Source organism: Etheostoma cragini, chromosome 11 (genome assembly GCF_013103735.1).
Source record: "Etheostoma cragini isolate CJK2018 chromosome 11, CSU_Ecrag_1.0, whole genome shotgun sequence".
NCBI classification, from domain to species: domain Eukaryota; kingdom Metazoa; phylum Chordata; class Actinopteri; order Perciformes; family Percidae; genus Etheostoma; species Etheostoma cragini.
This window is the reverse complement of record NC_048417.1, coordinates 24,151,477-24,161,654: the sequence shown is the minus strand read 5'-3', so window position 1 is coordinate 24,161,654 and position 10,178 is coordinate 24,151,477. Positions and strand designations below refer to the sequence as shown.

The window sequence follows — 10,178 nt, the reverse complement described above, 5'->3', positions numbered from 1 at the left end:
GCAAAGCCAGAAAAAAGCCCTTCATCAATGAGAAGCAAAGACAAGCCAGGCTAAAGTTTGCAAAAGACCATAAGGATTCGACCATAGAGGACTGGAGTAAGGTCATCTTCTCTGATGAGTCAAATTTTAAGCTTTGCCCAACACCTGTTCGTCTAATGGTTAGACGGAGACCTGGAGAGGCCTACAAGCCACAGTGTGTGGCCCCCACTTTTAAATTTGGTGGAGGATCAGTGATGATCTGGGGGTGCTTCAGTAAGGCTGGAATTGGGCAGATTTGTCTTTGTGAAGGACGAATAAATCAAGCATTGTACAAGGTTATCCTGGAAGAAAACCTGATTCCTTCTGCTCTGACAATGTTGCCCAACTCTGAGGATTGGTTTTTCCAGCAGGACAACGCTCCATGCCACACAGCCAGGTCAATCCAGGTGTGGATGGAGGACCACCAGATCAAGACCCTGTCATTCCTAGCCCAATCTCCAGACCTTAACCCCATTGAAAACGTCTGGAATTTGATCAAGAGGATGATGGATGGTCACAAGCCATCCAATAAAGCTGAGCTGCTTGAATTTTGTGCCATGAGTGGCATAACATCACCGAACAGAAATTTGAATGACTGGTGGAGAGCATGCCAAGACGCATGAAAGCTGGAATTAAAAATCAAGTTTATTCCACCAAGTATTGATTTCTGAACTCCTCCTAAGTTAAAATATTAGTATTGTGTTGTTTAAGAATGAATGTGAACTTGTTTTCTTTGCATTTTTTAAGGTCTCAAAACAACGCATCCTTTTTGTTACTTCGACGAGTTGTCATTTTCTTAAAATAAATAATCTAAAAAACATTTTTATTTTGAATTTAGAAGAAATGTTGTCAAAACATTTGTAGAATAAAAGAAGGTATAAGTAGTAAAACCATAAAAACCGATAATAATGCAGTGGTTTCTTAATTTGCGCTATATATATAATTGACATTGAATTGAATAGCAGTCACTTAATTTCCGTACAGCGTTGGTAGTTGGAAGCTGTTAAAAAATAATAATTTCTGTATATTATTATTAAGGCACTAGTATCAAATCTGTTCTCAGTATCGGCCGTTACATCGAGTTCAGGTATCAGAATGGATATTAGAAAGGAAAAAATGGTATTGAAGCATCTCTAATCCCGGTCCCACATGGAGCTACTGCTCTCCAACAAACTCTTTTCCTCAATGTAATGAAGCTGGAAAGTGTTCAACTAGCATTAAAAAAACAAAAGCAAATACACATTAGTGAATGTATAATTTCAAGAATCTACAGCTTCTTTAATATAGAGCTGTTTCAACAAGTGGAAGAGTAGTTAGCCGCCACAGTAAAGTCAATGAGAATAATAGAGGTAGTGGCAAATCAGACAAGAACTGAAGAAAACAAATTGTAATTTATTGTTTTGCAATGGTGTTACAAGTAGCATTAGGCTGCTGTGTTACTGATGGTGTGATTGGTGAAGTTGGGTGGGATGGGGGAGCATGGGTGTCAGTTTGGTTTGAAACGTGCTGGGGACAGAGACACATTCATTTTCTTTTTCTCTTTCGTGCTGGTCATGTTTTGAAAGACGCTGTCCTGTAGCTTACTAAAGTAAATGAATAACAACGGGGTTTAATGTAGGCCCTACCTAAACAATGATCAATGATTAGAGCCTATTGTAAGGAAAAGTCTTAACTTGGTTTAACATACCTATCAATGATTACCAAATTTGTTCTCACATTGCTCCTCATACCCACTGAGAACTGTCTAAAAATCAAACCCAAAGTCCTGTTATGGTATTATATTTTCAGCAGGGCTGAGGAGTGGCTGTGGGTTGAAAAGTCCTAACGTGAAAAACGTTGGGTACGGTTAGGTGTTGTTTAGGTACATGATCTAATGTACCTTAACAACAATCAATAATCACCACATATTCGGGTTGATTTTTTTTTTTTTTTACGTTTTTTTGTGGGACTCATTGATCATTTTTTAGGTAAAATAAACCAAGTTTTTTTTTTTCTTGCCATAAGCGTCAATGAAGAAGAAATTGCTAATGTGAGGTTTCTTCTGTAATCGTTGGATTTCCGTTTAGTTAGGCTTAAATGTTCATGACAAGATATGGCCATGAGAAATTTGGTGATCATCGTTGTTATGGTAGTCTACATTAAACCACGTTAAACCTTTTCACGTTAAGCGTTGTAGAACGTCCCGACAGGCTGTGTTGTGAACATTGGCAGGTAGACATTGACAATTGTGTGATTGAACTGTTGTTCTTTTAAATTTCAAAGAAGTTGGATTATAGCTATAGCTAAATATGTGGCGGCACATTCCTGCGGTACAGAGTCTAGCTTAAACGAACAACCAACAAAAAAGATGAGCATGAGTCAAAGAAAAGTAGAAGAAGACGTTTTAATACAAAGTGAACAACTGCCGACAACGGTAAGGTTTGAGAGGGTCTGATTTATGACAGCAGTACAGAACAGATTTACTGTGGTGACTGTCGTGTGTATGGCTCAGAGAAGCAAAGTCAAAGCCTTTTGTAATCAAGACTAAAAACTTAAAATTAGAAGCAATTGAGGACCATGAGTCATCAAAGACTGCACTTCTGGAGGAGACCGCTGCGATTCTTATTGTACCTGACAAGGCACTGACGCCCATAAAAGCAGTGCAGTTGGAGAGGATGTGCCTGCTGTTTCAGAACATTCATGATTCCTGTTTTTTACTTTTTTATGAGGCAAGAAACAAACCAACAGGCTTGTTAAAAAATTACTGGCTTGTCATGAAAGAAGTTAACTTCATACCCTGTTCAGCCATGACTACTAACTCAATAGCCCTTCTGTGCAAGGCTGTGCTGATTCAGGTACAAAAACCAGACTGACAGGGTCATGGATGCATCAGTCGAGATGTACATGCAAAGCAATGTGTCTAAAACATTAAATAGGTGGAGAGAAAGACTACTGGATGCCATGGATGGATAGTCGCACTTCAGTCTCACACGCAGCGTCCTCAGAATTGACTGAAGAAGTGTCCTCAAATGACTTTTGTTAGGTCAAAGGTTTTGTGACGTACTGTTTTGCATGGCTGAACGGTGCAAGTAGAGGGCTTGGGTCTGTGCTGCTTGGCTGCGTTTTAACGCTTGCGTTAGAGGCTTCTTAGACTGAATAGGGACACTGTAATGGCTAGGGCTCTGACAATACCCCAAACCCGGGTTTTGGTTTGCATCATGATTTTGATCCACGATTAGATACAAACATCGATTAGCGGGCGATGCTTTGCTATGCTATGCTAACGGCAGTTTACTGAACCGTCGGGAAACAGACCCAGACACCTGAGTCAAACAGCAGCCATTCGTAACGCAAATCACCTTCATCATCACATTTACAGAAATGTTTATTAATGTGTGTTGTCCTTTAGGAACATTGATGTGTTATTGACTGAATTAATTTATGTACCTGCTTATATGAAGGATTTCTTACTGAGAGACCTGAGGAGGGACAGATAGATGTAGAAAAAGAAAACCGGTCACAGTGGTAACAGCAACTTTTGGCAAATTATCAATAGAAATACCTCGCTAAGAAAATTAAAGAAATGTGATGAAAGACATCTGAAAAAATGTATAAAGTCCAGCATCTAGTATAAAATAATAATAATAGAGTTTGATAACAATATTTGAGTCTCTTGTGCGCAGACATTGCTGTGTGACTCTTGGGAAAGGCATACAGAACGACAGACAACCTTAAAGTAATCAAAAAGCTAATAAAAAGTTAAAGCAGGTTTTTATTTTGACTCTTTAATCTTATTTTCAAATGTTCTAATATTCAAAATAAATAATAAATACGTTCCAAGATTTTTGTAATTATATCATATAAAATGTTCAACCTTTTAAGATATAACTTTCTATAATGGCTCTAAATCATGCTCTTTGTTTACTGCAATCCAATTCTTTTCTGAACGCTGTTCATATATTACACATTTTGGGCTTCAACTAGTTTTTAGATTATTTATGGCCACGTTCTAGACGTTTCATTCATACTCATTTTGCAGCAACACAATCTTTGGATGTGTGTAACTTTGATAACAATTTTCAGTTCACCCACATTGAATTCATACACATCATGTGTCTTTAATCTAGCCTAATAAAAGGTTGTTCTTTATAATTTCTATTGTGGAAAAGTAGATGCCAGTTCAGTCTCTCCTCCAGAATTTTTTCAGCTTTATTTGTTTTAGCATCTCACATCACACTTTCAGTCACTACGACCACTAGGGTCAGAGAAATTGTGCCAAAACATGAACAATAACATTGCTGTCAACGGGCTTATATGCTAACGTTAGCTACCAACTGTTACCTTGAAATAGGAAGGTTACCTCCCTACGGTAGTTGTGTAATTATGACTTTTCATAAACAGCTGGAGGAGTGGCGGTGCCCTGTTTCGGATACCATGGAGGCCGAAATTGTACCGTTGCGGGCCGCCATCAACATAGAGGAGAAACTGCCGTAAACAGTTAGTTCTCCAATATGTAATGTCTAAAGTCGGCACAGAACAGACCAACTCGGAGATTCCTCTGCAGCCACTTTGTCTGCGTCCATTTGCTCTTCATCATTCTGCTACAGGCAGTCAGTGTCAGTGGCCTTTTTCACACTGAGCCAGTCCCTACCCAGGAAACCCCGGCACACTCTGTGCCCTGAGCCAGGCCAGCAGGAGATCCGGAACGGCTCGAAAAAGAGCCAAGGCACAAAGGGGCCAGCTGCTTGCAGAGCATTGGCTTTACATAGAAGGAAGCAAGGCTTACTGAATATACTGGATACATGTAATCCATGCCTTTGTACTGTGGTGGTTCCAAATGAGAAATAAGCAGTGGAACCAGGAATACTTAGAGAATTCATTTTGAGGAAGACATTTCTAGAGAATACACTACAACATCATGGCTGGGCAACGTATCAACTCTGATATGAGACTAGATATCTTCTTCGATTTTATATATTGAAATATCGTGATATGAAATGAGTGTTGTCTTTTCCTGGTGTTGAAGGCTGCATTAAATCAAATTGGTGTGATTTACTTTACTGAACTTCCCAGACTAACTGTTCTATTTGCCTTTCCCCCACTTAGTCCTTATATCCACATTACTGAAGATTATTTATCTTAAATCTAAGAGTGAACATAATTTGTTAAAGCATCAGTTGTCAACAGTACAACATCGCCACAACATCGGCAGAGGTATTTGGTCAAAAATATGGTGAAATCTGGTTTTCTCCATATTGACTTGTACAATAATCATATTGGGAAAGGCTGCGTCATATCAAGAAAGGCACGGCTTTTTTGTGTTAGTTAAAAGACTATGTCAGTAGAAAGCTGCACTTTAAAATAAAACTGCCATTGTTTTTTTTGTTTTATATTCAATTCAACGTTAAATTGGTTCCATCTAAAATGTTTTCCTTTTATTTGTTTTAAATTCAATGAGCAGTTTGTCGTATACTAGCACAATACTGAAAGCAGCTGAAATGCAGAACTTAGATCACTTTCATGTCCGTTTATTTATCGCAAGTAATATTGTTATTGCAATATTCAACAATGTTATCGCATATTTTCCTGACATTCTGCAACATGTAATTACCGAGAATTCACTGGAAAAAAAAGGGGGAAGTCATAAACCGTCCTTGGTTTCATCCCCGTCGTCTCTCATTGACATTTGAAAAACAAAAGCTGTCCTCTCCCATTTCATATGCTGCTACATTTGTGTGTGTTTTTCCAAATCAGTTCCCAAACCTCCCCAAAACCTAGTGCCCCCAAACTGACATGTGTGGCATTCTGTGATGTGAAAGTGTAAAACTGGTGTGACACGGCGAGCCACACTCATTGGCTGCATTAACTGCACCCAACTCCATTTAAGCTCAGAGCAGTGGCTTACGAAGGCACGCAAAGGCACGAGCACAAGTGTGAGCAACACATCACAGAGGCTCGTAAATATCTCATTCTACAAGAGACTTTATGTATGCATTCTAATGTGAGCTTATACTGAGCGTTGACGTGCGGTAAGTGCATCAAATAGGGCTGCATCAGAGCTGCGGGGCTCATGTGGTGGGAAGAAAACGATGGTTATGTTTGGAGAGAAAAGCTATTTCATTTTATTTCGTAGTTTCTTTAGTTCTCTGTGTTTTTCATACCTACATTGGCAATCCTCTAAACCTGGCCTATGTTACTTCCACTATGACGATTTAAAGATGTTAGGTGGTTAAGGTTTGTGACATTAAGTTGTTGCAGGACTGAATGAAGCAACTTTCTCAACAACGGAGGGATAGTTTTCCTTTGAGAATTACGTCATCCGTTGAGTCATGACAATGCGTTATTCACACAGTACAGCTGAGTGATTGTGACGCTAAAGTCATTCTATAGAACTTTGCATTCAGCCCGGACTCTGTTAAGGTTCTAATGGCTCCTGCTCTATCAACTTGCTCTTTGTGATGATACATGGAAACTTGAGGGAGGGTTAATACCTGGAGGATAAGCAGTTGAGACTTTGGCTGAGGGCCAGCTGAGCATATGAGGACTAGTGCAAGCAAAACACCGGCATGTTCCTTCATGTAGTAAAAACACCCAATTTACACATCCTAATGAACTAACAACCCTAACACCTGAATGCACAAATGTGTGATATCATAAATACGCAATTCACTGATTTATGGTTAAAAACATCAAAAAATGCAAAATCAAAGTAACTTTCCAACTTAGATTTTAAGTGCCAAGGATTTTGTTTTTTTGGGTTCATTCCGCTGTTCTGAACTATCACAATAAAAGCCTTTTGGTGAATGCTGCTCTCCCTCAAGGCAGCCCTGTTGGGAAGATTCTCATTCCCAGGATGCTTTGTCACAGATTCTGATTTTGTGTACATTAGAAAATGATGATCACAGAAAGAAAGGTCACACTGTCTAATAGAGGTCTGTTTTTTTTAAAGATGATAGTTACACAGATTTAAATATAATTGCAGAATGAAAATAGTATAAAAACATGCACATTGAGAAGTCTTAAATAGGGCAGGATACCTGACCTGTGATTGGATTATGAAAATATGTTTTTAAATTGATTTATCTACGAATTTGGAAGAATAACATGAACACTCATAGCTTGGCAGATATTTTTTTTCCCATTTATTAATTAAATTAATGGGATAATATAAAATGACATTTAAAAAACATCTAATTTTTGTCCACATTTGCTCCTCAGTCATATTTAAACATTAAAACCATACCCTCCTCGTCACAAAAACACTCCAGAGAAACAAACCCCCACACAAGGAAGAGCATTTCCTCAGTTGTTGACATTGTTGTAAGTTCCAATTTTCAGATATGATAGAGTGGCTTTAAAATCTCCAGGCTGGCAGTATTGATGTCTAAAGCACTTTAGCAGTATCTCTGTCTCCCACACACACACACACACACACACACACACACTCCACTTCCCCTTCCTGATAAAGTACAGGATGTGCGGATGGAGAACTAAGCAGTCATTATTTAGTTTTATTTTTTGTCTCCTCTGCTGTTGCCAGGAATGCTTTATGGGCCATGTTAATATTGGAGTTCTCCTGCTAGAAATATTGCTACATTCAATCAAGCAAGTCGCTGCCTTGTAAAGTCATTACACTTTGTGCAATGTCATGCGTTCTGGAGCCAGTGGACGGTCATGTCAGTCCCAGCATCAGGGAAGTGGCCTAGCGAAAGCACGTGTGCCTGTCACGTCAGCACCTATAAATAGCAATCACCCAAGGAAACAAACACTTTTCAAAAAATCAATTAGCGATGCGTTTTCCGTAACCGAAATACAGCATGTTGTCCTTCACAACTTGTGCTCTGGGCAGACCTTAAAATAAAAGACTTGACTCACTTTCCCACTGAATTTGCGTACGCGGAAAAGCCGGAGGGCATGAGATTGAGAAAGACACGAGGAGAGAAGATGAAGAGATTGTGGGATGGAGAGGGAGAGGGAGAGGGAGGGGGAAGTTGGTATCAGGGCAGAATATCAGAGGAAGAAGAAAAATACAGTGACCTCGCTGATATCCTCTCCTGCAATTGTGTCACTTTTCTGAGAGGGACAGAAGCGCTGCAGGAAACATTTAAAACATACACACAGGAAAGAAGGAGAGTCCAGAGACAGATCAGAGACAACTGAGTGTGAAGAAAACTAAAACAAGAGCAGAAGAAGAGGCGGGAAGTACTTTTTAAAGCCTCGGTGCCGACTGAAAGGAGGCTTACCTGCTCAGAGGTTCTGATTGGTTGGACGGAGAAGTGAGGAGAGTTAAAGGGTCCCGGGGTGGTCTGGGTGGTAGAGGGGTCTCGGTCCAGGCTCGAAGCAGGGCTGGAGGGTGGTCCAGGAGAGGGGAGGAAGGATGGAGTGACAGGGAGCAGGGAGACGGGGAGGCTAAAGGGGGGAGAAGAAACGCTGCTTGCCTCTCCCTCCCTTACTCTCTCTCTCTTTATCTCTTTTCTCCCAACAACAAACACACACACACACACGGTCAAAGGCAGACACCAGAACCCCGAGTCACTCAGATAATAGGCAGAGAAAGAGTCTTTAGATTTACACGCTCTGCCAAGGGGGGAGGGTGGGGTAAGATCTCCTCCCACTCCTCTCTAGGCAGCCAATGGGAGGCGGTCACAGAGGTGTTCAGGCAGCCAATGAAAGGGGAAGCAGCCGGTGCCTTGCCACAGCCAATAAGTGCAATAGCTCATATCCAGTTGAAATAATTACAATATGGAAGGAGTGGTGAAAAAAGCTTCCCTTTATTTATTTTTTTGAAGGACGGACCAAGTGTTGTAGTCGAGCCAGTGAATGTGATTTAGGGCTGGAACAGACATTAGAGTGATTAGATTCCGGGCCACTCAACCCGGCCCAACATTACTGCATGCTGTTCTGCAGACCCGGCACAAACCCTGCAGCCACACTGAAAAAGAGGCTTCCGTCAGCTGGAGTTTGAGCATTACTCATGTTTGGTCAAACGAGCCACACATGCATGCAAAGGAAGGAACACATGCATGTGTTCACATTCACGGGCTCTCACGCACACCCACTTAATCAATTCCCTTCTGCCACGTACAGTACATTTACACTCGGCGTTCTACTACTGCGCTCATCAACAACACTGAGCAGAGAAGAACCACCAAAGTGTGAAATACCATCCAGCGTTGTTGCTGCTATGTTCACTAAATAATCATGCTTCACTTCCACTAGTCCCTGCTCAATCGATGGCTCTGGCAAGCACCCAGCGTGACAAATGATCAATGGTGAACTGTCAGTTTGAGGAATGAAATGCACATCACCGTTCCACTCCTCGTTCTGCACAGTGAAGTGCCGTAAACGCCAGTTATACTGTTACATAAAGAACAGTGTATAGAAGCAGGACTACTCCGGTGTTCTTTTTGTCCTCAGACGCAGCTCGGCAACTTGCTGAAAGGAAGATTTTTTTTTCGGGGATGCAGCTGGCTGTGTGGGGGATCCAGTTTATTTTTATTTTTATTTATTTATTTATTTTGAATTTTGCTCTGAGACTCAGCGTTTTTCTCCTTGATGTTTACAAGCTTTAACAATAACTTAGTCCCCAACTAAGGGGGTTAGATCCTATACCAGCATTGGTCAAGCGGCGGGAGTAAGCCCTGCACAGGTTGGCAGTCTATCACAGGGCTTACACACATAGTTGTACACTTCATTCTTGCCTATGGGCACTTGAGTTTTTAAAAAGTAATGGCTGCATTTAGACAGTGGTTTCCAGGGAACACTAGTAGTTAGTAGTGGTCTTTCCTGCCATGTCTCGCCTCCTTAAGATCCCTTGCATGGATCTATAATAAGCCCTGGATGTGTTGCTGCCGCTCAGCCGTGCTCCCAATTGGTTCCAGTGGCCACTTGAGGTATTTCAGCAAACATGTCAACCCACGTCAATTTTTGATCTCTTTCTATTATGAAATCCATGGAGGTTTTATATTGTAAATAAATGTCCTCCATACGAGAAAAACGATTTAACTTTCAGACGGAGCGAGCGGGAAAAACACTACTACGCAAATTCCTGGCCTCCAGGAAAAGCAGTCAATTTAGGTGCCGTTTTGGGATCTAGTAACCTTCTAATACAGTGGGTACGGAAAGTATTCAGACCCCTTTAAATTTTTCACTCTTTGTTTCATTGCAGCCATTTTCCAAAA

General features: G+C 40.8%; 1 long non-coding RNA gene across 1 annotated transcript in view; it reads left to right on the top strand.

Annotated features, from left to right (window-relative positions):
* LOC117952520 overlaps positions 1–8,332 on the top strand; it is a 48,670-nt gene extending 40,338 nt beyond the window's left edge. Inside the window, exon 3 of the long non-coding RNA XR_004658432.1 lies at positions 8,232–8,332. This is a non-coding gene — a long non-coding RNA (uncharacterized LOC117952520). The remainder of the gene's footprint in view (positions 1–8,231) is intronic.
* The last annotated feature ends 1,846 nt before the right edge of the window (positions 8,333–10,178 follow it).